The sequence below is a fragment of the Physeter macrocephalus genome, chromosome 2 (assembly GCF_002837175.3).
Source record: "Physeter macrocephalus isolate SW-GA chromosome 2, ASM283717v5, whole genome shotgun sequence".
Lineage (NCBI taxonomy): Eukaryota > Metazoa > Chordata > Mammalia > Artiodactyla > Physeteridae > Physeter > Physeter macrocephalus.
The window spans coordinates 3,463,686-3,489,790 of record NC_041215.1 but is presented as its reverse complement, the minus strand read 5'-3'; the positions used below and the strand labels follow the sequence as shown (position 1 = coordinate 3,489,790).

General features: G+C 39.5%; 1 long non-coding RNA gene across 2 annotated transcripts in view; it reads left to right on the top strand.

The window, feature by feature from the left end:
* Window positions 1–595: 595 nt before the first annotated feature.
* Window positions 596–26,105, top strand: part of LOC102984533 (uncharacterized) — a 38,549-nt gene continuing 13,039 nt past the window's right edge. For both annotated transcript variants that reach the window (XR_448867.3, XR_008615730.1), the window contains exons 1-2: window positions 596–1,027; window positions 10,046–10,207. This is a non-coding gene — a long non-coding RNA (uncharacterized lncRNA). The remainder of the gene's footprint in view (window positions 1,028–10,045; window positions 10,208–26,105) is intronic.

The following is a 26,105-nucleotide window of genomic DNA, read 5'->3' as shown; positions in this document are numbered from 1 at the left end:
TGTCTTTCCCCCGCCCCCCCCGCCCCCCCCTAGAATTACGCTCCATGAGAAAAGAGCCCTTGTCTGTTAAGGTTCAAGAGCTGATTCCCAGTGCCTAGACTGGTACCCGGCAGAGGCTGGAAGTTTAAAAAACATTTTCTGAACAAATGAATAAGAGGGGCTCAATATACACAGGCTCCCTTTCACCTCTCAGCTCCTCCCAGTACGTGGTGCATACAGACCATAAACCTCCTCTTCCCCAACTAAATTTCCAAACCCCTCCCTCCTGGGACGCCCATACTCTGAGCTTTGCCCGAGCTTCTCTCTTTCGCTGGCCCCCTCCCACACTGGAGCCCCAAAACCATCCCCTCCAAAAGTATCTAGAACCCACCTGTCGCCAACACCTCACTCTACCATAGACGACAGCGGACCAGCCGCTCCGCTACCTAGGCGTCGTGGGCCCTGCAGACACCGACCGCGCATGTGCGGAAATCAGTCGCGCACGCAGGATATCTGTCAAGCGAAGAGTTGCCTCCGAGTTTCCGTCCGGGTCTGGGTAGCCTTGGGCTGCCAGGAAGTCAGGAGAAACTAGCCGGAAAGAGAGCCGGAGCGCAGGGCTTTCTGGGACATGTAGTCGTATGGCTCCCGAGGCCCCACCTTGAGGCAGCCCTTAATTCTTTAGGTCTGCACGTCTCGTATTCACAGTCCAGTGCTACTTTCGGCTCAGAATTCAGCTGCGAGCTGTCAGGAGAGATTGGCGTGCTGTCGGCTTCTCGTTCCCACAACGCTCTACAGGGCCTGCGGCGCCTGCTGGGAGCTGTAGTCCTAGCTCTGCGTACTGCGTTCGCCGAGGGGGAGGGCGGAGCTGCCGGCGGCCCGGGCGGGCTGGCAGCTAGAGTGGGTGCGATAGCCGCCTCCGCCTCTGCCGCCTCCGCCGTCGCCTCCTCCGCCCGGGCTGTTCGCTGCTGCGCGGGGAGAGCGAGGCGGGGCCGCCGGGGCCGCCATGGAGCCCGACTCGGTGATTGAGGACAAGACCATCGAGCTCATGGTGAGTGCGGGCCGTTGGACCGTCCGTTCTTCCGTCCGTCCGGCTCCGGGCGGGCCTGCCCACCTCAGCGTCCGGCGCGAGGTCGGCCCTGGCCCTTCCTCGCTGCCTCGGCCGGGACCTGGGCCCCCCGCCTTCCCTGGCCTCCGGCCCGGCGCGGTTCCTCCGGATCCCTCGAGATTTCAGGCCGGACCTGGCCCGGCCCCCTCCATGCTCCTCGTTTTTCCTCCCTCCCTTCCTCCTGTCTCTGGGCCCATGTCTCGAACGACCCTCGCTCGCTTATGCTGTGGCCTTAGCTCGCACTCTCTCTAGCATCTCATTCCCCCTTTAGAAGGGATTTTTTTGTTTTTTTCTTTTTTTCTCTGTTTCTCCGGTCCAGGCCTGCATCGCTCTTGCAAACCCCACTCAGGCCGAGTGAGATGCTGATGGGAGAGGGTACCGAGAAGATCGGTTAGGGCCTCGGCCTCCGCGTCCTAGAAGGGGTCTCAGCACCCTCTCTTTAACCTAGGGCTGTGAGGATGCCGGCATAGGCCCTACAGGGGTGGAGGTGGAGAGCTCTCGGATTTGAAGATGTGGCCGATAAGGGGCCTCTTTCCCGGCCCCCTGTGGTGTCCGGCTTCTCGGACAAAGGGTTTCTTACTCGGCCGAGAGGGATGTTTGCATAGCAAGGCTCCAGGTACTCTGGATTCCATCTCCCAGAAAAGAGAAACTGTAACTTCGCGTTTTCCAAAGCTGCTTTGGGAAATTGGGGAGGAGGGGGGAGGGGTTGTCCTCATCACTGCCGCCAGTTCTTTCTTCTAGAAAAAGGGGGAGGGGGGGTGTCCTAGGGCCCTGGGGCGGCGATCACTCTTCTGTTAGAAACCTTTGGTAGCTAGGCCAAACTTCCTGGCCCCGCGAACACCCCAGCCCCCTTCCGCCTTAGGACTTTGAGTCAGAACGGGTTTTTAGAAACAGGACCACGAGAGAGTGGCTAGTAGAAATGAAGAATTTCCTACTTGGTGGATGATTTGGTGGAAGAAGTAAAATATGGCAGCTATTACCTGCCAATTTGAGCGTTAGGGAAATCAAACTGGGCTCTGGAGAGTTGGGAGGGGGAAGTCTTTGCCTCAGCAAACGGACATGCTCAGGTTTTCCTCCTGTGGAAACCTTGACAGTTTCTTTGTATCTCTCCTAACACAGTAACAACTTCTACCCCAGGGTAGAGAGGAAAGGTGAAAGACTGTACTTAACACAGCAAAATGTTTTCCTAGCCAGATTTTCTCCAGTGTGAAAATGTTTATTGAGTCAGTGATTCCACTGGGTAGGGTTGGTGACATCAGAGCCACTTCCCCCATTTAATGCTATAAATAATAAATGGTGACACTGAAAGTCTGTTGGATAGCTGCATGGTTTCTGTGGATGATGGTATCTGGGGAGTTGAGATGCATGTTTTAAAAATGGAAGTACAGTAGCATAAATACAGAGGCAGCTTAATATTTGCTGTCCTTTGCATAATTCACTAGATTTCTCCAGCAGTCTTGAAAACTAGAGGGAAAAAAAGCTCTGGTAGTTTCTGGTGTGTGTGTGTGTGTGTGTGTGCGTGTGCGTGTGCGTGTGCGCGCGCACGTATGGTTGCTTTCTAAGGGATACTGATACTTATGAGTTTTTGATGTTCATTTATTAAGTAATTTTTCCTTTCAGTACAAATTATCAAACTTTTGAGGTCGAGCCTTTGATATTCTTCAAATTTTGTATGGGGTTATTTTGGTAAAATATCTTAATTGGAGTTACATACATAGTACATATTCTTATGTATGTATAACACATGTACTTACAACAGGAGGAGTACTGCATAGCAAAAAATTGTAACTTGGTATCTCTTTGAAATTGGCTGTTCAGTGCTCCTTCCATTTCCATTCATTTAAAAAATAACTAGGGACTTCCCTGGTGGTCCAGTGGTTAGGACTCAGTGCTTTCACTGCCGAGGGCCCTGGTTCGATCCCTGGTTAGGGAACTAAGATCCCACAAACTGCACCGTGTGGCCTAAATAAATAAATAGTATTTGTTTGCAAAAGAATTAGAGTAAGTACAGTGAGATCCATATAATGTCTTTGAAAGGATGTAGAAAAAAATTTCTGGCCTAAATATACTGGCTTTCAGTGCTCATAAGTTTTGATTTTACATGATTGTACTTGTCTATGATCTGAAAAGATATTTCAACCTTTTCAAGGACGTTATAAACTGGGATTTTTTTTTAATGGAGATGCATTTTATTTATTTATTTATTTATTTTTACTTTTTACTTTTGGTTGTGTTGGGTCTTCGTTTCTGTGCGAGGGCTTTCTCTAGTTGTGGCAAGCGGGGGCCACTCTTCATCGCGGTGCACAAGCCTCTCACTATCGTGGCCTCTCTTGTTGCGGAGCACAGGCTCCAAACGCACAGGCTCAGTAGTTGTGGCCCACGGGCCCAGTTGCTCCGCAGCATGTGGGATCTTCCCAGACCAGGGCTCAAACCCGTGTCCCCTGCACCGGCAGGGAACCCATGTCCCCTGCATTAGCAGGCAGATTCTCAACCACTGCACCACCAGGGAAGCCCCCTAAACTGGGATTCTTAGAAAATTTAACAAAAAATTTAACAAAGTAGTTCTCTAGATCAATTTTACAATGGCTTTTTCTTTTTTTTTTTTTTTTTTTTTTACAATGGCTTTTTGTATACGGATTTTGATATTCCCTCAAAGGGCTACCAGTTAAGCAGTTAAGACTCTTAGGCAACTCTTTTCATAAACATATATGTATTTATTTTAGTGTAGTTGATAGCACAGGTACTTAACAACTGATTTACTAAATCCAGGATCAGATGTAGGAATGATAATGCCTTGAAATCTAATTGCATGTGGCTTTCTGTATTCACTGCATTTTAATTAGAGTTTCCAGAACTAGGTTAAAAACATTTACATTTCAAAATAACATGATGAAAGGAGGGGGAGGGGTTAAACTGATGGTATTTTGAAAGCCTAAAGCATGAAATATTTTTAGAGTTTTATGAGTCAGCTTCAGTACTCAAATATTTGTGATTGTGCTGCCTGTACCAGTTCAGTACTTAATGGTTAACAGGATAACTTTCATTTGATATTCCAGAGCTTGCTGTTTCAAAGAAAGGAAACAGAGTTCTTGGGTTTCACCAATTTCTTAATCATTCCTCTACTTTCTTTGATTTTGATTCTTCCTTTTTTTCTTGCAGTTTCTTAGTTTACTAGGAAGTAAAACTGATAGCAGAATAATTAAATCTTCAAAATATAACCCCCATTGTGACTCCTACCCCTGCCTGTGGCCAGGTCCACAAAAAGTGCTTCTCCAGCTGATCTACCTCGTAGGATTCAGTCTTTAATATAGACTATAAACTCTTGATCGAGACAACTGAATTTACGATTGCTGATAGTGAATAATTTAACCACCAAATGACTTTCATGGCTTTACGTGCACCCAATACTTTACCTAGTTTGTGGGACTGTTTTTCAAACTTCTGACTTTGGTAAAATTAGCTTTATTATTAATGAGGTAGAAAAGTAGTAATCCATTTGGAAATATACAAAAGTTTACCAGACTTTGTCTAGTGTGGTGGACTTCCCTGGAAAGAATGAAAACTGTGCATTGTGTATCACATGATATTTAACACTTGAGTTAGAAGTAGTATGAGTTTATGTTCAGGCACTTATTACTAGAAAGCACTCACAGAGCTGCTAATTGGAAAAAGATGGTTAGTCCTGCCTATTAGAAGATAGCAGAAGTTAATGTTAAAAGTTTGGGAAAGATAATCCTGCTTCCTCTGTGGGTGTGAGCGTACCCCTTCCCCCCTTTACACAAGTAATGGGTAGTTTATACTCTGTTGTTAGCCTCTGAATGGTTCCCCTCTTTGCTAAGTGACCTTAAGTGAGTCATTCTCCTCTGTGTTATCTCTAAACGGCTATATTACTTGTTGAATGTAGTGATATAGGTAAAATATATTGGATCTTACTAAGAAGTTGTAATATCAAATCTATTTTTAGAGCTATTGAAGTACAGACAGGCCACAAAGCCAAGGAGATGAAAGAAACTAAGTGACATTATTGGAAATATTTATCTTTTTATCTTTTTGTGTCCCCCCGCCCCACCTTGTCATTGGTTTTCTAAGTGGAATAAGTGGGTTTAGTGACTCCTTTAAGAAATTGGGTCTTATTTGTCACCGTCACTTATCCTCATCTGCCTCTAGCCATGTGTTGATTTACCAAATGCAGATAAAGTAGACAGAAGTTTTAGTAGGGTCCAAATGAAATAAATCACATGCATATGCATAGACCTCACTGACCTGCCTCAAGAGGCTGTGGCTCAAATATTATAAATTTTTACTCCTGATTTTGGAGTAGGTTAAATGTCCTTTCAGATTTGACAAGGATAAACATGATCCTGCTCACAAGTCTTGGCACTCTTTGGTCCCTGACTGCTGTCCCCTGAAAACTGCGAGTTCTGAATAGCACAGAAGAATTGCTAACCCATTACATAGGTTTACAGGACAGCACGTGTATTTCTCTGAGTAGTACTGTTTGGTTCTATGAATTCTAGAAACAAACTTTTCTGCGCTGTGAGGTACCTGGGATCTTGGCTTCCATCTGGTGATATTTACAGTTTAAGGGAAAGAAAGCATTTCAAGTACTAGTAATTCAAATCCAGCCTCTCTTCAGCTTTTTCTTCTCACATTCCTCACTTATTCTGTATTTCAGCCAAAGCATGGGGGTCTGTGGTTCTTCAGATTCTGCTCACTGTTTCCTTTGTCAGCACTGATATGAACTGACCTAAACCCATGTATTTAAGGCTACTGATGTTTATGGGACGGACCTAATAGTTGGTGCTCTGGCCAAATTGGTTTAGGTCAGATCTCAACAATCTCTCTTCCACCTATGCTGATAAAGTACTATCCCCTCAGAACACAGTTTAGATGCCTTCTCTTTTTGATGTCAGTTTATATTATGGTGGCAGATACCATTTTGGTTTTTTATCTATAGCACTGCCTATATGATAATCATTGTTAAATGAAATGAATGAGTTCTGACACTTTGTCTTTATCTCGTAGCAGTTAACATATTCTGGGCTTGTATTATAGTTTCCTGTGTGTGTCCCCTATTAAATGATAAACTCCTCACAGTGCCTCTTGTAGTAGGTGTTCAGTAAATGTTGAATTGAACTTTCCTGTTGATTGCTTGCGTGTATTATTGCTGTCTGCCTGTATCTTAGCCATCTTCTTTTCTGGAAATTCTCACCTGTATCACTAGTTCTTATGATAATTTGTTCCTAACTCTTATGGGACTTATCAGACCTTCCTGTGTGTCATAAAAGTTTGATCATGTCTAAGCTTCTCTTCCAGAGGCCGTATCGGATTGTCCTTTGAATCCTTCACTACACTTAGCACTTGGGTGTGCAGTAGGTATTGATTTAAATTAATGTTAAGTTTTTTTTTTTTTTCCATGCTGTGAAAACTTTTTAAGATTTCCTTTTGATAATCTTAAGACACAGGTGGAGCTGGATAGAAGAGAAAGACTGCTAAGGGGAAAAGGAGGCTGGGATGTGGTACACAGACATTCATAGACATTTTAACCATTATTTACAGACTTTTATACACATACAGATTGTTTATATACATCCTAGACAGTGGTTGATAGAAGGACTGAGGAAACCAAACTCCTTTTATATCTGTTGATGTGAACTTGCCAAACAGTCGATAAGTTCTAAGTATCCTGTGACCTTAGAGAAGCGTGATTTAGCATAAAGGGCATGGATTCTAGAGTGAAACACCTGAGTTTGTATCTTAGCTGTCACTTGCTGGCTGTGTGACCTTAAGAAAGTTAACGTTTCTCTGGTATGATTTCATTATGTGTAGAAATAAATGTAGGTATTGTTCCTAGTGCTGGGAGGATTATGAGAGATGCATGTGAAAGGACCTTGCAAAGGCTTGTCTCAGCAACTATCTGCCAAGCTAACTCTCCCCACAAGTACAGGGACCATATTTTGTAAAGCACAATCAAGGCAGATGATGTGAGGAAGGTTTTAATTTTCCCCCCTGATTTGTGTGTGTATTTAATTGTGAAGCTTTACAGAGGCCTAAAATTCAGTTGCTTTTAGCCATGCATTTAACGAGGCATCTTTGGGGGAGATGATGAAATCATACAGAATCAGTACTGTCTTGGAAATCTGGGAAGTACTGTTACAATTACTAAGAACTACCAATTAGCCATAATTAGACTTGTACTCGATCTGTGGAGAGAACCCACTTAACCCTGTTTTAGGTATCCTGGTAGAAAGAGACTGGTAATTGTTCATATTAACATTGAGCATTGTGATTTATGTTTGATCAATTTAGTTTAGACAAGGAAATTAGGATTTTCAAATTCTTTTTCTTGTTTTAGCAAAGCTGGTGATATTGACAGAATAAGTGGTGACTATCCTACAAGATTTCCTCCTGAGTTGTATTGTTGTTCATTGAATTAGTTGAGAAAAGGGGAAAAACCTGTTGGTCAAGAAAGTGCTTGTTACCCTCAGTTCAGTTTCTGCTGATCGCAATTGCCTAACAGGAAGCTTGTCTTTGTAGGCAAATGAGAGACCAGCCAGGAAGACCTGACAGTCCAGTAGGGTATCTCTAACCTGGATCTTATTATTGTTTTAACAAAATTCAAAGATTGCAGAGTTCAGTGATGTCAGCAGGAAACATTTTTTAGGAAATTCCCTCTCAGGGTTAGTCAACAATGAAGACCTTCACAGAATGGAAAGCAGTGAAGTAGAAACAGTGGGACATTAACATGTAAATTGAAAAAGATGACTGAGTAGAGAGATGTGCAAATACCTAAGTACAATGAATATAGGAAACCATTCTCTAATAGCAAACCTCTGATCCGCAGAACAAAAAGAAAAATTAAGTGAGAGCTCTGCTGTTAAGAAAAAGGAACCTGAGTAATTTTTTTTTTGAGAGTTAAATTCAGAACACTTAACCAATTTTGGGAACTAATAATAAAATATGTTTTGGTTCTGTGAAATGATTGCTTAGGAGACTCAGAGCAAGGGGCAGGGGACAGGAAGAAGTCAGTCCTTACATTCCTGGTCTGGCATCTATTAATCTTTGTTTCTCTAGCATAAGGCCTGCCACCAATTAGGCATTCAGTAAATGTTTATTTGAAGGGAAGGGGGGAAAATTAACTCACTAATACAAGAAAAAGCCCTGACAACGCAAGAGGTTCGGAAATGAGTCTGTTAGTCAAGTTGTTGTGGCTGTGTTTTGCTATAATTGTTCGGCATTTTGGTTATAGCAGTGAGTTATACTTTGAAAAGCAGAGTATATTGCTCTAGCAGTTAACTACTAGCCCACTAGCAGCTTTTGTCAAAATTGGGTTTTTAGTTTATTCTTAGGCTCTAGAGTAATGAGAAGAGCTTGAGCAATTATTCTTTGCTTGTGATTTTACTCATATAATGCCTTTAAGTTGAGGGTATTAAGATATTTCCACCCGTTTGTTATGAAGAGGCTAATCTTAGACTTGTACTTCAGTCAGTCACCTCAGTTGCTTTGCCTATAACATGAAAAATCAGAACATCTTTAGTCTTTGCCTGTGGACTATTTATTGATCTTGGAATTTAAAAATTCCTTGGTTTCAACTGGGTTTGGGATTCTTTGTCACAGACACATCTTTGCTGCTAAACACAAAGTCTACTTGGGCAACGTTGTAATGTGTTTTGTTATAAAATTATATTGTGGGCCTTAGAATTGCATGGCTTTTTGTTACTGAAATGCTTTTAAGTGGCTAGATCAGGGGAGTTAGCCCTTTCAGGATGTCTCAACAAGTTCTGTTGTATTTTAGTTCAGCTAGGCTGAACTTAACTCTTCTGTATTTTTGTGGTTCTCCCTTCTGACGTCAATTAGCTTAAAGCTTGGTTTCTTCTGCCCCAGGAGTCATGGTCTTTCTGATCCATGGACTGTGGACTTGGGAGGCCACAGTATTCTGTGAAAAGGGCATGGGCTCTACCACCTAGAAGATGTGGGACTGTGGGCAAGTTATTTCTTCTCATATATTTTGAGAATTAAATATGAGTAATGAATGTAAAAGGCCTGCCCCATTAGTAACCCTTCAATAAAGGTAGGTATTATAATTACTGCCGGAACATTTTGGCACTATTGTGACAGTTGAGGAAGTAGCAAATTTATGTGCAAGCAGCTTCAGTCTTTGGATTTTTATGTTTTTATCTATGTCATCCTGTTGAATATCTTTTTCTCTCTCCCTTGTAGTTTGTTTAGAGTTTACAGTCTAATGGAAGAGTTGGTATGGTAATAAAAGAATGTTATAATGTGGAGTGGGCTTATGTATTTAAAGGTGTTATCTAGTAAATTGTTTATTAGTGTTCTTTATTATTTTCCCTAATTTACCCAGTGACTGGCCATTGTGGGGGATTGGCCTTTATTGAGTCAGAAGTTTACTCTTAAAGTTATGTCACATGTCTTAAAATGTCCTGTATTTCAGCTGAGGGTGGAAGATTTGAGAGATGTGAAGATTTGATTTCTTATATGTGGTGGCAAACCAAAAGATTTCTTGTTAGGTGCTTAAATAAATATTTTGATTGGGAGACATTTGAGCCCTCCTATATTAACTTTGGCTGACAAAGTTTCTGTAATAGTAGAGGAGCTGTCTTAGAAAATGGATAAAATTCATTGTAGCTGAATGATCTGGGACAATTTATGTGCATTATAGAAGAAATTTTTATCATGCGTTTGGAAATTGCATGATATTTATCATGAACAAATAATAGTATTAGGGATGTTTCCTTCTTTGTTATGTAGAATTTCTTATCCTTCTCTCAACACAGAGATGAGCAGTGCTACTGCAGACCTTTTATACCAAATAGCTGACTCAGGGGTTGTAACTTTCTGTGCTTCAGATCCACCACTCCATTGACCCTTCCATTTCTTGGTGGCTATCCTTTGCCGCTGGTGCCATGGTGGGTGTATGGATTGCTTTCTGTCTTTCAACAGTTACCGAAGTGCATGTTTGGGATTTTGTTGAAGAAAGCTGGATACAGTAAGCGGAAAGAATCTTGGAAGCTGCTTGACTGCTGTCTTTTCTCAGACTAGTCTGAAAGGGAATACCCCCATTCATTCTGGATTGGTGGATCTGAAGTACAAAATATTGTCCAGGTAAGCAATTACCCTGTATTGTTTTGTTATGTAGAACTCAGCTCACTGAGAGAAACTTAAAATTTCTTTACTTTTTTCCATTATAATAGCGAAAGAAGAAATGTTAGACATTTATTCATAGTGTTCATGTTTGGGTGTGGTTTAGTGAAGGTATTTGCTAGTAAAAACTTTGTTTCAGTGTAAGAAATGCAGTTATTTTTATTAAATAGGCTCAAAAGTTTTGTAGTCATAGCCTAACAGGGAATACAGTACAGTAAACAAGGGACGTTTGTTTGAGGAATAGGTTATAAAATTTGGAAAGCAAATGACAATTTTGTGGCATTATCCCATGATTTATAGTTATTACCTGGTCAGAATAATTTTTGTAGTTAACCATGTAAAGTAGTGATCTTTTATTCTTAGGACTCCTGGAGGGTCTTCTCAGGACGATTTACTAATAACTGTAGCTGCTGTTTACTGGGCATCTGCTAAGTGCCAGGCGCTATTGTAAGCTCTTTACACATATTTCTTATTTAGTTGGCACATGCTTTACGTGTATATTACAGATTGTAAAATGAAGCTCATGAGCATTAAGTACAATTTGCCCAGGGTCATACAGCTAGTACATGGCAGGGCCAAGCTTAAGCTTGAGCCTGTGTGTCTCCAGAGCTCTGGCTCTTTCCATCTGACTACATTTGCTGAAGTTTGTACTTCAACTTCAGGATTTTCATATTGTCTATATACTGTTAGAGTAAGATGCGGTTTTCTACAGTGGGTTTCCACTTGGACAACACATAATGGATCTTTGTTTGGCATGGTATCTTAATTGTATCTGGTGCTCTCCCTTCTCAATGAAAAGATTAGAAGATCTTCAGTCAGTTCACCAAGTGAACCTAAGGTAATTTAGGAAGTATAAGAGAGGCTATACATTTACATGTCAAAATGTGTTTTATACAGGGAAGTATCATTTGGTCTAGTGAACTCAAACCTGTATCTTCTTAGTTCCTCCTTACTTTTTATTGGTTATTTAAATAGTTCAGTAGCTTATTATGTAGACTTCTTCTTTTTTTAACAGTGACATTCTTAGCATTTTTTTTTTAATATTTATTTATTTGGCTACACTGGTCTTAGTTGCGGCATATGTGATCTTCATTGCAGTATGCGGGCTCTTTAGGTGCGGCACGTGGGATCTAGTTCCCTGACCAGGGATTGAACTTGGGCCCCCTGCTTGGGAGCATGGAGTCTTAACCACTGGACCACCAGGGAAGTCCCTGTGTAGACATTTTTTGATCTGTGGTTTATCAGCCTTACAAGTAAGACATTGTCAGGCAACTCATGACTTTCTCTGGTATTTAATCACTCCAGATTACCCATTTCCTTTACCCTTAAAAAAAAAAAAACAACTTTTTTATCATAGACTGACACTCTGGCTTTGTGATCCATGTTTTAAGTTTTATATTTGTTAGTATTTCTTCTAGTTGAGCATTTTTCACGCTTGTCACGTGAAGAGCTCTCAGGGTGGTGGTAGTAGGAAAAGTAGTAGTAGTTTACACTTAATGGGCAGTTACTCTGTGTTGAGCACAATTCTGAACACTTTACATGTATAAACTCATTTTCATAGTGACCCAATGAGGTAGGTACCCATATTTCCACTTTACTTATGAGGAAACTGAAGGATAGAGTAGTTAAGGAACATGTTCAAGGTCACACATCTAGTAAGAAACAAAGATGAGATATGAATCTAAGCAGTTTGGTTTCAGAGAATGTGCTTCTAATGGCTGTGCCTCAAGTTTAAAATACCATCCAGTGATAAAAAGAGGGGCAGAAATCCTGAAGACTAAAACTGTATTCTGATTTCAAGAAATCATTGCAAAGGGAAAGGAAACAATTGTTGCTGAGTGTCTATTTTGTACCTTCTGTAGAAAATAGTCTAGATCTCAGATTCTGTGTTAGCCATCCAAGACTATCTCAGCCTGTTTCCCGAGAGGACTCACAGTAGGGTTAGTTTAAGATTGTCTTCCAGAACAGTGCCGTCCAGTTAGAACTTTCTGGATAATGGAAGTATTCATTATCTGTGCTGTTCAATATGGTAGCCACTAGCCACTTGTGGCTATTTTGAAATGTGGCTCTGTTAACTGAAGAACTGAATTTTAAATTTTAATTAATTTTAATAGCCACAAATACAGTTATAGAATTTACCTTCTTCCTAGGTCTGGTCTTGGATTTAACACCCTTAGAAATCTGATCTTGTCAGCATGCTGAAAGCCAGCACCTTATCCCACGGTTAGACTTAAATTCATTAACCAGCTGTGCAAGACTGATGTGTAAAGCCAGAATTCCAGTTTATTAATTTATAATGATATGTGCTTGTTGGCATGAGTAATATAAACTTTTCTGATAGGTAGACTTCCTTACTAGATCCTACTTAACATGCCAGTTTAAGTTTTTCAAATGAGAAGAGATATTTAGAGGGACCTGAAGACTCAAGCCAAATGACCAGAACATTCTTGTCCAGGGGGTAGACTTTACCTACCAGGTCAGATCATAGTCAGGTGGTTTCGTTAGCATGGACTTGACCAGGGAAGTGACATGTTTGCTGGCCTGGGACTGAGACAACCTCATTCAGCTTTTACTTTAGGGATGGATGGTTTTTCTGTCTTCCTTCAGCTTCTCTGCTTGTTTCTACTTCCCAAATCCTTTTCTGATTACGGCATTCATTTTAAGCATGTTAATATTTACATTCAGCTTGAACGCGCTCTTGTTTTTTAGGTCTGGGAAACTCTTTGTTTTCCTTAAGGCACCTTTATCATTGTTAGGATCCATTTTGTGTTCATTTTTGACTCTTAAGAAGGCAGTTGAATTTTCCTTGCTTCCCTGAGGCCTCTTTCTACTGAAACACACTTAATAGCTTATTTAATTTGGTCATATAGTGTGTGGTAGAATAGGAATATACTCATAAAAAATGTGCTTGGTAGTACATTCTCTTTGCATTACGTCATGTTATTAAATGAGCTTTTGTTTAGCTTACTATATCATTACTTTGGGACTTGTTCTTGATCCTTCTGTTCTTAAAATAGAAAGAGTGATGTAACCAAATTTGCATTTTAAGAAGTTAACTTTTCAGGTGTCTGTAAGATGGATTGAAGAGACTCAAGGCAGGGGGACCAGTTAGTTCAAGTGAGCAATGATGAAGGCAAACCAAAGCATTGACAGTGGGCATGGTGGAGATGGGGTGGGCTTAAAAGAGATGTAGGTGGCAGGACCTACCAAACTTGGGGATTGGTTATAGGAGAAAGAGATGGATGGAATATAGTATAAATTTTAGATTTTTGCCTTGGGCACCAGAATGGTTGTTTGTTCTCTCTTCCAAGACAGGGAATACTAGAAGAACAGACCGGGGGGAGTGGAGGGAGGAGAAAGAATGAGTTCAGTTTGTAGTGAATTTGAGTAGCCTATGGGTGAATCCTCTAAAAGAAGTATCTAGTAGGAATACTGATCTGGCGCTCACCAGGGAGAGCAGGGATAGAAAGATTTGGGAGTTTTTATTTAGCTTCAGCGGTAGCTAACTTTACTTATTGGAGTTAGAAGATAACTTGGAGTAAAGATTGAAGAATCTATATCTTTATGGAAATGCTAATATAAAGGAATGGGCTACAGCTCAGATTATGAGATCATATGTGATGACACTCAAGAGGTGTTACTACTCTGTCCTTCTCACATTGATCTGGGGATTGTTACAGCCTGTTCCCAATCAGCAAATTAGTACATTATATTTGGATTGTGACATTTTTTCCACTGTAGTGGTTTGTTTAATTAATAGAGGTACAGTTTTTGAAATGTATTTTAGAAAGCACCATGTTGTCACTACACATCTTACGTACATTTATCAAATTCATTTCTTTACATCTGGTGACAAAAACAAGGGAAAACTAACCTAAACAGTGAACATTCTGGACCAAATGTGAAATGGGGAATGGAAATTTGCTCTTCTCTCTCAGCCTGTCTCAATTCCTGAATGCTTCTCATCTAGCTGTGATGAGTGTGATTATGGTATTTTAAAGAAACATTTTTTTTTTTTTTTTTTAGTGGTACGCGGGCCTCCCTCTGCTGCGGCCTCTCCCGTTGCGGAGCACAGGCTCCGGACGCGCAGGCCCAGCGGCCATGGCTCACGGGCCCAGCCGCTCCGCGGCCTGCGGGATCCTCCCAGACCGGGGCGCGATCCCGGTTCCCCTGCATCGGCAGGCGGATGCGCAACCACTGCGCCACCAGGGAAGCCCCCTAAAGAAACATTTTTAACATCACAACATGAGGCCTAAGTACAAGCCAGCTATTTAATCTGCTAGTCAGTTGAAGAAACAGCAAACTGTTCAAGTGGTGGTATGAAAATTAGCTGTGTAGGAATTATTGAGATGGTGTGTTGGTCCAGTGTGGCATATATTTAAGAGATTTTTAAGGCAGATTTTTACTATATGCTGTTTTCACCTTATGTACTGACTTCAGACCCTAATTCCCAGGTGTGCTATATAACTCCACTGTAATTATATTTTAGTAATGAAAGCATGGAGATGTGAAGACTTCGTTACAGCTAAAGTCAATCAATTCTGAACAAAACCTTTTTTGAATACATTATATATGTCTGGTACAAAATTCGTAAGGTGCAAAAAGGAGTACACAGTAAGGAAGAAAAAGTCTCACTTCTCGGCTAAAGAGCTCCAGCTACTCAACCACATTCTTGTGTAGCTTTGATATATGTGGTGTGTGCTATACGATTATTCTGCACCTTGATTTTTTTTAATGTAAAATATGACATGGTCATCTTTCATATCAGTTTCCAAAGAGCTCTCATGTTTTTTGAAGAGATAATTTAAAAGATGCACGCTGATTTATTATATGTGCTATAATTTGTGAAACCAGTCTGGGCTGTTATAGGTAGAGGCTATTTCCAGTCTTTTGCTGTTATACATAATGCTGTAAAAAATAACTTGACGTGTATGTCATTTCACATGTGGAGGAGTATATCTTCAGGACAAATTCCTGGGAGTGTCACTGGATAGGTGCTTTTAAAAAATCTGTTAGACATTGCCACATTGTCCTCCAGTCACATGGCAACAGTTTACACTCGCAGGCTTTGCTTGAGAGTACTCTTATTTCCTGACACTCTCAAGGTTTTACATTGGTTTTAAGCTGGTTGCTTTTAAAGTTATTCTTCTCTCTTTCCCCCCATAACTTTTTATTATGAAGAATTTCATATATATAAGAGTTGGGGAAAAAAGCTGTACAACAAACACCTGTATACTCTATCCACCTAGACTCAACAGTTGTTAACATTTTGCCATATTTGGATCATTTCTCTGCTCCCCCCCTTGGTCGTCCCTTCCCTCCCTTCTTCCCCCCTTCTTCCTCTGTCCCTCTCCTTCCCTTTCTGTCCTTCTCTCCCTAAATAAGTACCCTTTTTTGTTGTTAAACAATTTGAAAGTAAGTTGCAAACAAGATACCTCATTCTCTAAACATTTCAGCATGTATCTCTTAAGAATAAGGACAGTCTCTCTCTAAAAGCGAGCGTGCATACACACACACACCATGTATATAGTATACATCTCCATATATAACCAAATATTAAATATAGTCATATGTATTTTATACATATATAAAGCCACAATACTATTTTTATATCTAAGAAAATGAAAGTAATTCCATAATATAATAACAAATATTCAGTTCAATTTAAATTTTCCCAGTTGACCCAAGAATGTCTTTTCTAGCACCCCCTCTTTAAAAAACAAAAAACCAGTTCCAAATAAAACTCACCTTTTGTATTTGGTTGTAGATGTCTTTTTAATTTCTTTTTGTTTTAACTGTCCCTCTGCCCTTTTCCCTCTCCTGGAATTGATTTTTTTTTTTTTTTTTTTTTAAGAGTCCAGCTCAGTTAGTTGTCCTGTAGGGTGTGCAGCATTCTTCACTTGTTTGAATATTTCTTAGTGGTGTTATTTAACTCGTTTCTCTAGCTCCTATACTTGCTGTAAACTGGAAGTTATGTGAGAGGCTTGATTGCACCCCATTTAACAAGAATGACAAGAATGCTTCATCATAGGTGAAGTGTACTTTGCATTGAGTCATGTCAGGAGGCACTTAATGACAGGTTATCCCATTATGAGCTATGCTAAATTTGATCCCTTGACTAAGGTGGCAGCAGCCAGATCTCTCCAATTAAGGTACAGTTTTATCCTCTATTATTACAAAGGACTATGGGATAATATTTTGGCACCTTGTAAATATCCTGTTCCATTACAGCCTTTCACCCAGTGGTTTTAGCATCCTGAGCCTGAAATCAGTTATTACAATGTAAGTTACCGAATTGTGGTTTTCTGTCATTTCGTCTATATTTGTTAGCATTCACAGAGGCCATCTCGTTTCTCCTCCTTCCTTTTGTGTATCACTGTACTCGCATGGATTTTATTTATTCACTGTGTTAACAGTCAATTACAATCTTTATTGATGTTCAGATTTGGCTAATGAGAGCCCCTTCAAGGTAGCTCCTGCTTCCTTTTTAACATGAGCCCATCAGTTGTGGTGTGTTTCTTGGTTTTCTACTTTTCCCTGCATATCAGGAATCAACCATTTCTCTAAGAAGCTCTGGTTCCTTTTAGTGGGGAATGGTGTTTAGAAACAAAATCAATACTGTTGGGTTGTTGTTGCTTCTAGACCTTTTCAGTGGACAGACCTAAGAAGTATATTTAAAATGAACCATGTGTTCATGTTAGTTCTGATTCAAACGTAATATTACAGGGATATTTTTCTGAACCTGTTAGCCTTTTGATTTTCAAAATCTAAGGGATCATACTGTGTAATGGCCATCTATTTGAGGTACTAATTGTTATGCAAATAGGCAGATAAATAGCTTTATTCAGTTAATATTGAGCATGTAATTGAACAGGTACTGTTTGGTAATGTGGGGAATACAGAACAGAATCAGATGTGTACCTTGCTTCCAGAATCTTACAGTCTTTTACGTAAAAAAGTATAGTTTAATGTGAGAACTGCTAAGGATCATGAGAGGTGGACATACGTTGTGTGGGAGCTAGAAAAGGAAGGAAATCTCATAAAGGAAATTTTTAAAAAGTTACCCTTTGGGGCTTGAGCAAAAATTAGACATGGATGTGGATGTGTTGGGGCAGAGGAGGGATATCATAGCAAAGGTAACCAAATGAACAGTAGCTGGGAGGCAGTGGTGTGTATTGTCTGTTGGGAGTAAGTAGTTCTGTGGATTGTTGGAGTGTAGTTTGTGTGAACGGATTGGGGTAGATAAATTTGTAAAGAGATTATAACCGAATCTTGGGTCATCCTGTAGGTCATAAGTTACAGACAAGTAGCCTGTAGATAGAGATCCACAGATGTATTTTATTTGATCTGCATAGATTTTTAAAAACTAGACATTTCATGTCAAAACACTCTGGTTTTGCCTGAAAATTGGAGCTGAGTAGTGGCTGCCTTTTTGAGTCAAGTCTTGTACTTTCCAGGTCACCATTGCTCCTGTAAGGCCTTCTTTACTTTTGAGCTTGTCATCCCTGCAGGAGAGGAAGGGTGAGGGTAGTGGGAGTGGTTTGATATGAGAGATGACTTGAAAGTTTGAGCAAAATCTGTGCTGTAGAAAGATCACTCTGGCAGTCAGTTTGGAGGATGCAGTGGAGCAGGGAGACCAATTAATACTGTTGTAATGTTCCAGGCAAGAAATCACAAGATAGTAACAGATGGTGTGGAAGAGGAGGAGATGAGACATTTTAAATGTAGAATGGGTAGATTGTATTGATAGTTATGAGTATGTATGTGTATGTATTGAAGAGAATGTAAATCAGACTCAAAACATGAAGTCCTGTCTCTAGAAAGCTTTGCATTCATGAATCAGTTATGAATTAACTGATTATGAATGAATTAATTACAGTTTCTGGAACTTAACCACATATTTTTTAATCTGTTGGTTAATTTTGGAAGACAGCAGTAATAGTTTCATGCGTTGTCACTGTGTTTAGTTTTGCAATATGCAAATAACATGCTTCAACAAAGTCTAACCCTGACATGGCTCTATTTCTGAAAGTTGTTTATAAAGTGAATATTTATATTATGATTTTAAAAGTCACTTTCCTTATAATTGTGGAGCTAAACTTACAAGCAAAAATATTAGCAATGCTAGTACTTATTTTCAGAATGTTGGCTGCTTGTATTTAATTTTCCCCACAATCTCTGCAAGAATTTAATCAAAAGGATAGTGAATCAACAAGGGACTGTACTGTAGACTTGAAATTACACCTTTATTAAAACCATATATACTGTTAATAAGTATTTTGGACATCTTCCCTGTCTGGTTAGGGCATGACTTTTTCCAGTCCCATTTCCAGTGCCATTACTCCAGATATTTAGTAGCACCACCAGCTCAGATAATCTGAGGGAGGTGGACATGAAGAACATGTAAATGAGTAGACTGGGAATGAGAGTGACTCACACTGACAGAGGCCACACCTGGATACTGTGTGAAAAGCATCCAGCTTCAAGGGATGAACAAAGATAGATAAAAGGGCATTTGCATATATATATATTTTATTGCTTTTAACTTACATACAGTATAGAACACAGATATTAAGTGTACAGCTTAATGATTTTTTTTACATATGTGTATACTACACTGTGTAACTACTACCCAAATCAAGATAGAAAACATGCTAGAGCCACTTGAGGGCTCTCTTGTCTGTGCCTCACCCAGTCAATAGACTCTCCCAAAGGTCTATTCTGGCCTCTTTTATTATAGGTTAGTTATGCCTGTTTTTGGATTTTATATAAATGGAGTTATACAGCATATATATGTACTCTTGTGTTCCCCCTCCCCCATTACTGTATCCGTGAAATTCATCCATTTTGTTGTGTATAACAGTATTTTTCCCTCCGTGCATTATTCCATTGTATATATAGTCCATGATTCATTTATTTTACTGTTGATAAATTAGTTGGTTTGTTTCCAGTTTTTGGCTGTTATTATGAATAACACTTCTAAGGTGGACGTAAACACTAGGTTCTCTCAGTTATAAAAACCCCAGAGTGGAATTACTGGGTCAGAGGATAGACATATGTTTAGTTTCAGTAGATTCTGCTAAACTGTTTTCCAAGCACTTGAGACAATCTAGACACCTACCTGTAATGTGGAGAGTTCCAGTTATCTCTTGGCTTTGCCAATCCTTTTCATTTTAGCCATTCTGATGAGTGTGTACTGGTATCTGTATTGTAGTTATGTTTTTTTTGTTTGTTTAATCAGCTTATTGATGTATAGTTTACATGCAATAAAATGTACTCATTTCAAGTATACTGTTTGAGTTTTGAAAACTATATATACTCATGTAACCACTACCACAATCAAGATATAGAACATTTCTACCCCCAAAATACTTCCCTCATTACCCTTTGCAGTCCCCTCAACAGCATCCTCGGCCTCAGGTAACTTGCTTTCTATTACTGTAGATTAGTTGTGCGTGTTCTAGAATTTCATATAGATGGGATGGGTACAGTATGCATATACTGCATGTACTCTTATGTTTGGCTTATTTTGCCTAACATGTTTTTGAGATTCATTCTTAAATCAGTCGTTTGTACCTTTTCATCGCTTAGCAGTGTTACATTATACGAGTATACACAGTTTTGCTTATCCATTCGCCAGCTGATGAATATCTGGGTTGTTTCCAGTGTTTGGCTGTTATGAATAAAGCTTGCGTGAAGTTCATTTGTGTTCAAGTTTTAGTTTGGACATTTCTTTTCTCTTGTGTGTACCTAGGAGTGGAATTGCTGGGGTAGAGTGTAGATGTATGTTTAGTTATTCAAGAAACTGCCAGATCTTTTCACGAAGTGGCTGTACATTCTTAGAGTTCCTCTGACAGTTTATGAGAATTCCAGTTGCTCTACGTCCTCATCAGCACCTGACATTTTCATTCAGTTTTAGCCATTCTAATAGTTGTGAAAGAGTATCTCATTGTGGTTTTATTTTACATTTCCGTAGCGACTAATGATGTTGAGCATTTTTTTCTTGTGCCTATTGACCATTTAGCTATCTTGTTTAGAGAAATGCTTATTCAAATCTTTTGACCCTTTAAAAAAATTGAGTTGTCTTTTTTCTTACTGATTTGTGGGAGTTCTTTTTTTTTTTTTTTTTTTTTTTGCGGTACGCGGGCCTCTCACTGTTGTGGCCTCTCCCACGGAGCACAGGCTCCGGACGCGCAGGCTCAGCGGCCGTGGCTCACGGGCCCAGCCGCTCCGCGGCATGTGGGATCCTCCCGGACCGGGGCACGAACCCATGTCCCCTGCATCAGCAGGCGGACCCTCAACCACTGCGCCACCAGGGAAGCCCTGTGGGAGTTCTTTATTATAGTCTGGAAACGAGTTCTTTGTCAGACATACATATTGCAGACACCTCCTGTTCTGTGGCTTGCACTTCCAATGTCTTAATATTGTCTTTTGATGGGTAGAAGGTCTTAATACTAATGAAGTTGAATTAATCAGTTTTTTCTTTCATAGTTACTAGTTTTTGTGTCCTGTTTATGAAATTTTTGCCTCCTCTAAGGTCTTAAAGATACTCTGTGTCTTCTAGAAGCGGTATGTTTTTACCATCTCAAAATAATTGTTTTTTTTTTTGGTTGAGATAGGGATCAAGATTCATTTTTACTTCCCATGGTTACCCAATTAGCCCAGTACTGTTAAAAAACTTGAAAAAATGTTGAGTAGAGTAAGAAACTTATATTTTCTTTTTACAGAAGTAATTTATATTTATTATAGGAAAATTGAAAATGAAAATTATGTAAAATAAGAAACAAAAAGAATAAAAAGTTCCACTGATAACTGCTGTTAATATTTGGTTTACTTCTCTGCCTTCATATACATATTTTTTTCTTTCATGTATGTTTCATATTTGTTTTTCACACATAAAATTATTTTGCAAACTGCCTTTAAAACTCAACAATATTTGTGACATCTTTCTGAACCATCATATATTTCTTTATAACATTTTGAAGGGGTGCCAAATATGCATGAATATGCAAATGGTAGTTAAACCACTCCTGTATTAGACATTTAAGTTATTTCTAATTTATAGCAACTTAAAGCTGGTGCTCTTTCTTGAAGTTTAATCTTTGAACAAATCTGTGAGTATTACCTTGGGGTAAGTTCTAAGAGGTGGAATTGTTGAGTCAAAGAGTGTACACAAAAAATGTGCCTGTGTATTTTATATAGCCAAAGGTTTTACCCACTTTCTGTTATTCATATGAACATGACATATCAAACTGACCATAGTCTCTGAAAGTGCTCTTGTCTCCATGTTTATGCCATCTTAAGGTATTAATAATTTTTTAAAATCCCAATTTGGTTAAAGAATTTAAAATTTTATTTTTTTAAATTACTAGTGATATTGGACATATTTTTCTTAGGTTTGTGGCTATTTATGTTTCGTGAAGAAAGGGAAATATGTAGGTTAGCTGTCTTCTCTGCTGATTCTAGATGCAGGTGCATTTGGGGAGTGGCAGAAGGAAGTCACCAGGGTGAGGAACTTCTGAGTTTGTTGTGGCTGGGGCAGTGCTGCCCGTTTGTGATTGAAATGGCCATTTTTGTTAGAAGCCAGCTGCAGGAGTATCTGCTTTATTCAGCAGACTGTCTGCGGCAAGCTTAAGCCAGGTCACTGCTCTGGCTTGCCCCTGGCTTCTGGTGCTCTTTATGAAGCACGTTAGGATCCGTCTCGAATGGCCTCACTGACAGCTTCAGGGACACTCACTCCTACTAGCCTTTGCTGCTTTGACCTAGGAAGTGAGGTTCTGCTGGGAATTCTTCTACTTTTCAGGTAGACTTTTCTTTGTTTACGTGCAGTGAACCCTGTTTCCAGTCCAGTTTTTTCTCTATTATATTTAATAGAAATTCCTTGAAATGTCTTATATTTGTGGAGAGCACCCTAGCCAGGTTTCCAGTGCCATTGTCTTTTACTTTGATATTCCTTTGATGATTTCAGTTGCAGAGTCAGAAACCGCAGCCTTGGCACCTCTGTCTTCCTCCTGAGTCTTGTCTATTTTTGCTCTTTTTCACCCTAGCTTTCCATACTTGAGTCACAGTGATTTTCCCCCACCCCTTCCTCCAGTGCACCAGATTCTGTCTTGACCTAACAAGCATTAACGTCTATTATTTGTTATCAGGGAGGCTTCACCCTTAACTCCTTTCTTGCCCATTTAACGTCTGATTGTCCTTTAGAGCTGAGTTCAAGCATCAATTCCTCAGGGATTGTGTCTGGGCCCCCTAGGTACCCCTACAGGTTAGATTCCCTTTGTCATATTATTCCAGCATTCAGTTCTTTTTCTTCACAGCTGTTAACATAATTGTAATTGATAAATGTATTGCGTAATCCCTCACTAGACAGTCAGCTTCTTTATTAAGAAGGTAACCTCCATGGGGACAAGGATCATGTCTGTCATGTCATATTCAGTTCATAGCATAGTCCCAGCATCTAGCACAGTGCATGCCATACAATTGCCCAGTTGATTGAATTAAGGAATAAATTTAGGAGGACAAATGAGAATTAACCATCTTGTATCAGAAGTTTATATGTACTTATTTAAAATGAATACATTCACTCCATTTAATACTTGGTGTTTTCTGTTTCACTATCATCTCTTAGTTTTAAATGACTTGGTCATGAAAATTAAGCTGTTGGCATCAGTAACTCCTTTCAGAAGATCAAAAAGCATCCCTTCTTTCCCTCTGCCTCTAAACCAGACATTGACTTCTGATCTGTCCAGATAGTAATACTGCAGCTGTCATTTTGAAGGATTTGTCAGCTGCTGTAAACTGCTAACCTTTCCTTTCCTCCCCCCTCCCTTTTTTTTTTCGTGTGTGTGTGTGTGTGTGTGTGTGTGTGTGTGTGTGTGTGTGTATGTGTGTGAGATTAATAGGATCACTATTACGGGGAGTTGCTTCCTTAGGTCAAGTAAATTTAGTAAATGCTGCACAGTAATCTCCTCCTCTTAGAAATTCACTTGGTAATTGTCATTTTAATAATATGTTTCCCAGTATTTCCCAAACTTTCTGACCCCGGAATTCCTCTCCTCCTTTATTTTGGTTCAAAACTGATACAACCCAAGGCTCTTTACTATTTTTGTGTATTTCACCCCAACTTCTTTTACTCACCAAGGGTTCTCTTATCACCCTGCCAAAGTAAGGAGGAAGGAAACTAACACTCGTTAAATGCCAGATTTACATCTACTGTTCCTTTTAATCTTCACCATAACCTTGAAAGATAGACTTATTTTCCACATTCTAGCATGTGAGGAAATGGAGACTGGAGAAGAGAATTATTTTTTTGCTCAAGGTCACATAGTGATTCTTTCACTCCCTTTCTTTCTCTTGTCCTCCCTCCTTTCCTTCCTCCCTTCCTCCCTCCCTTCCTTCCTTCCTTCCTCCCTTCCTTCCTCCCTCCCTTCCTCCCTCCCTTCCTCCCTCTCTTCCTTCCTCCCTTCCTCCCTCCTTTCTTCCCTTCCTCCCTCCCTCCCCCCTTCCTCCCTTCCTTCCTTCCTCCCTCCCTTCCTCTCTTCCTCCCTTCCTCCCTTCCTCCCTTCCTCCCTTTCTTTTTATCTCTACAAAGCCTTGTGCTCTTTCCCATCCTGGGGTAAGAAAAGAAAAACTCTTCTCCAGAGTTTCCAGGTTGTAGATGGGCATCAGCAGATTGTCAGTATTTGGGGAGATTGAGAAGAACAGGGGAAGCCTTGCCTGCCCCTGCCCAAATTGCCTCTGTAAGCCCTCATGCTTCCTTTCCTCCCTCATTCTGTGCTTAACTCATTCTCCCCAGTTCCAGTCTTTTCTCCTTTGTTGGAGTTCTGTTGATAGACTGGCTTTTTATCAGTAGTGCAGTAGTTAATATTTATTGAGTGCCTGCTTTGGATGTACCAGGTGCTGTACTCCTCGAAACAGCTGGCTTGCTTAAGGTCACATAGTGTGAATCTAGAATCTTAACTTGCCTCTGCCTAAGTGGTTTTTTTTTTTAGTCTTAATAAATTTTTTCCTAAGGGAAACCTACCCTAAGCAGTGAAAATCTGTGAAATCATGGGTTTGATGTGCTAGCTGTATATTTTTTATAATGTATTTAAATGTATAGCTGTCAAACATTTAAACACCCTTACGTGTCACCAGAAATCACCTTGAATACTAAACCTTGGGAAACATTGCTGTAGTCTACCCTTTTAACTTTATTCATTCATCCATCCATGAGTAGTTCAGTATGTATCTGTAAAAGATATGGACTTAAAAACAAAAAATTGATAAAAACACACACATATAGAGCACATAGTTCCATTATTATACCTAAAAACTTAACAGTAATTCCTTCATATCAAATAGTGTTTATATTTGCCTAATTGTCTCACAAATAATTTTTAAATTAATCGTCCTTACTTTTTAGAACAGTTTTAGATTTGCAAAACAGTTGAGCAGGTAGTACAGAATTGTCATATACACCCCCTTCCCCTGCATAGTGTGCTCCATTATTAACATCTTACATTAGCGTGGTCATGGGCTGCTATTGACACATTATTATTAACTATAGTCCATAGTGTATTCGGCTGTCTTTAGTTTTTACCTCATGTCTTTTTTCTGCTCCAGGATTTCATCCAGGATCCCACCTTACATTCAGTTGTCGTGTGTTCTTAGGCTCCTGTTGGCTGTGTCATTTTCTCATACTTTGTTTTTGATGACCTTGACAGTTTTTCGGAGCACTGCTCGGTTATATTGTATTGCCCTCTGTTGGAATTTGTCTTGTTTTTCTCATAAAGTCTCTTAGTAGTTGGTTTTTTCAATTCGGGAGACAGAGTTGGTTCATACATTGCATATAGTTAATAGTCTCTCAAATCTCTTTTAATCTATAAAAATTGCCTCTCCCATCTTTTTTTCTTGCTATGTATTTATTGAAGAAACTATATTGGTCATTTGTTCTGTGTAACTTCCCCAAATTTGGATTTTGCTAATTATGTTCTTATTAGGTCTACATATTCTGATCTCATTTGTATTTCTTATAAATTGGTAATCACATCCAGAGGTTTGTTGGATTTAAGTTTAGTGTGTTTCTCTATCAATTAACAAAATAAAACAAAAATCAAAACTCATGCTGTGTCCACTGTGCTATGGTGCTTTCTTACTTTTGTGATATTCTCTCTCCTTTCCAAGTAAGTGATTCTTGAAGAAATACAGAACTTCTTTGCATTTGCATTTTTCTGAGTTAAAAACTGCATAATTTATTGACAGCTGATAGAGAAGCAGTAACCTGGCTGCAGGAATATCCACATGTGGTTGTCAGTTTTGCCTGGACAGTGATGACACATTTTATGGTATTGACTATCAGTATTAGAGTTTTATTTCTATAGTTTTTTAAATTTTCAACTTTTTTCTTTTTCTCAGTTCAGAAATGTAATGACTTTTGCTATTGTTAGTATATACTTAAAACTTACTTTATTTCAAAAAAAAAAAAAAAGAATTTGAGTGATTACAATGACCCATACAGTGTAGGAAGATAAAAACAAAATAAGTGGATAAATGAAGATGAAAGGAAAAAATAAATGTAGTAAAATAAGATAAAGGAAGGGTTAAAGTTACGCAAAAATGCATAGAATAAGGTTAGTTGTTACAGGAGGGGCACAGGTTAGGCGCTGCTTGTAATAGTGATATTCTGTGTCTGTAGCAATTTGCAGGACTTTTGTAATCTTAGATGATAAATATATTCCTTGCTCTAAGGTTATGTATTTATTTGGTGCTTGCACTTGATACTACCAACCTCGTTGCTTATTTGGAATTAAATGCCTATAAAGCGGTGGGTCAGGTTTCTCAGTATTGGGTATCAGAGCTCCTTGGAAAATCAGGACTC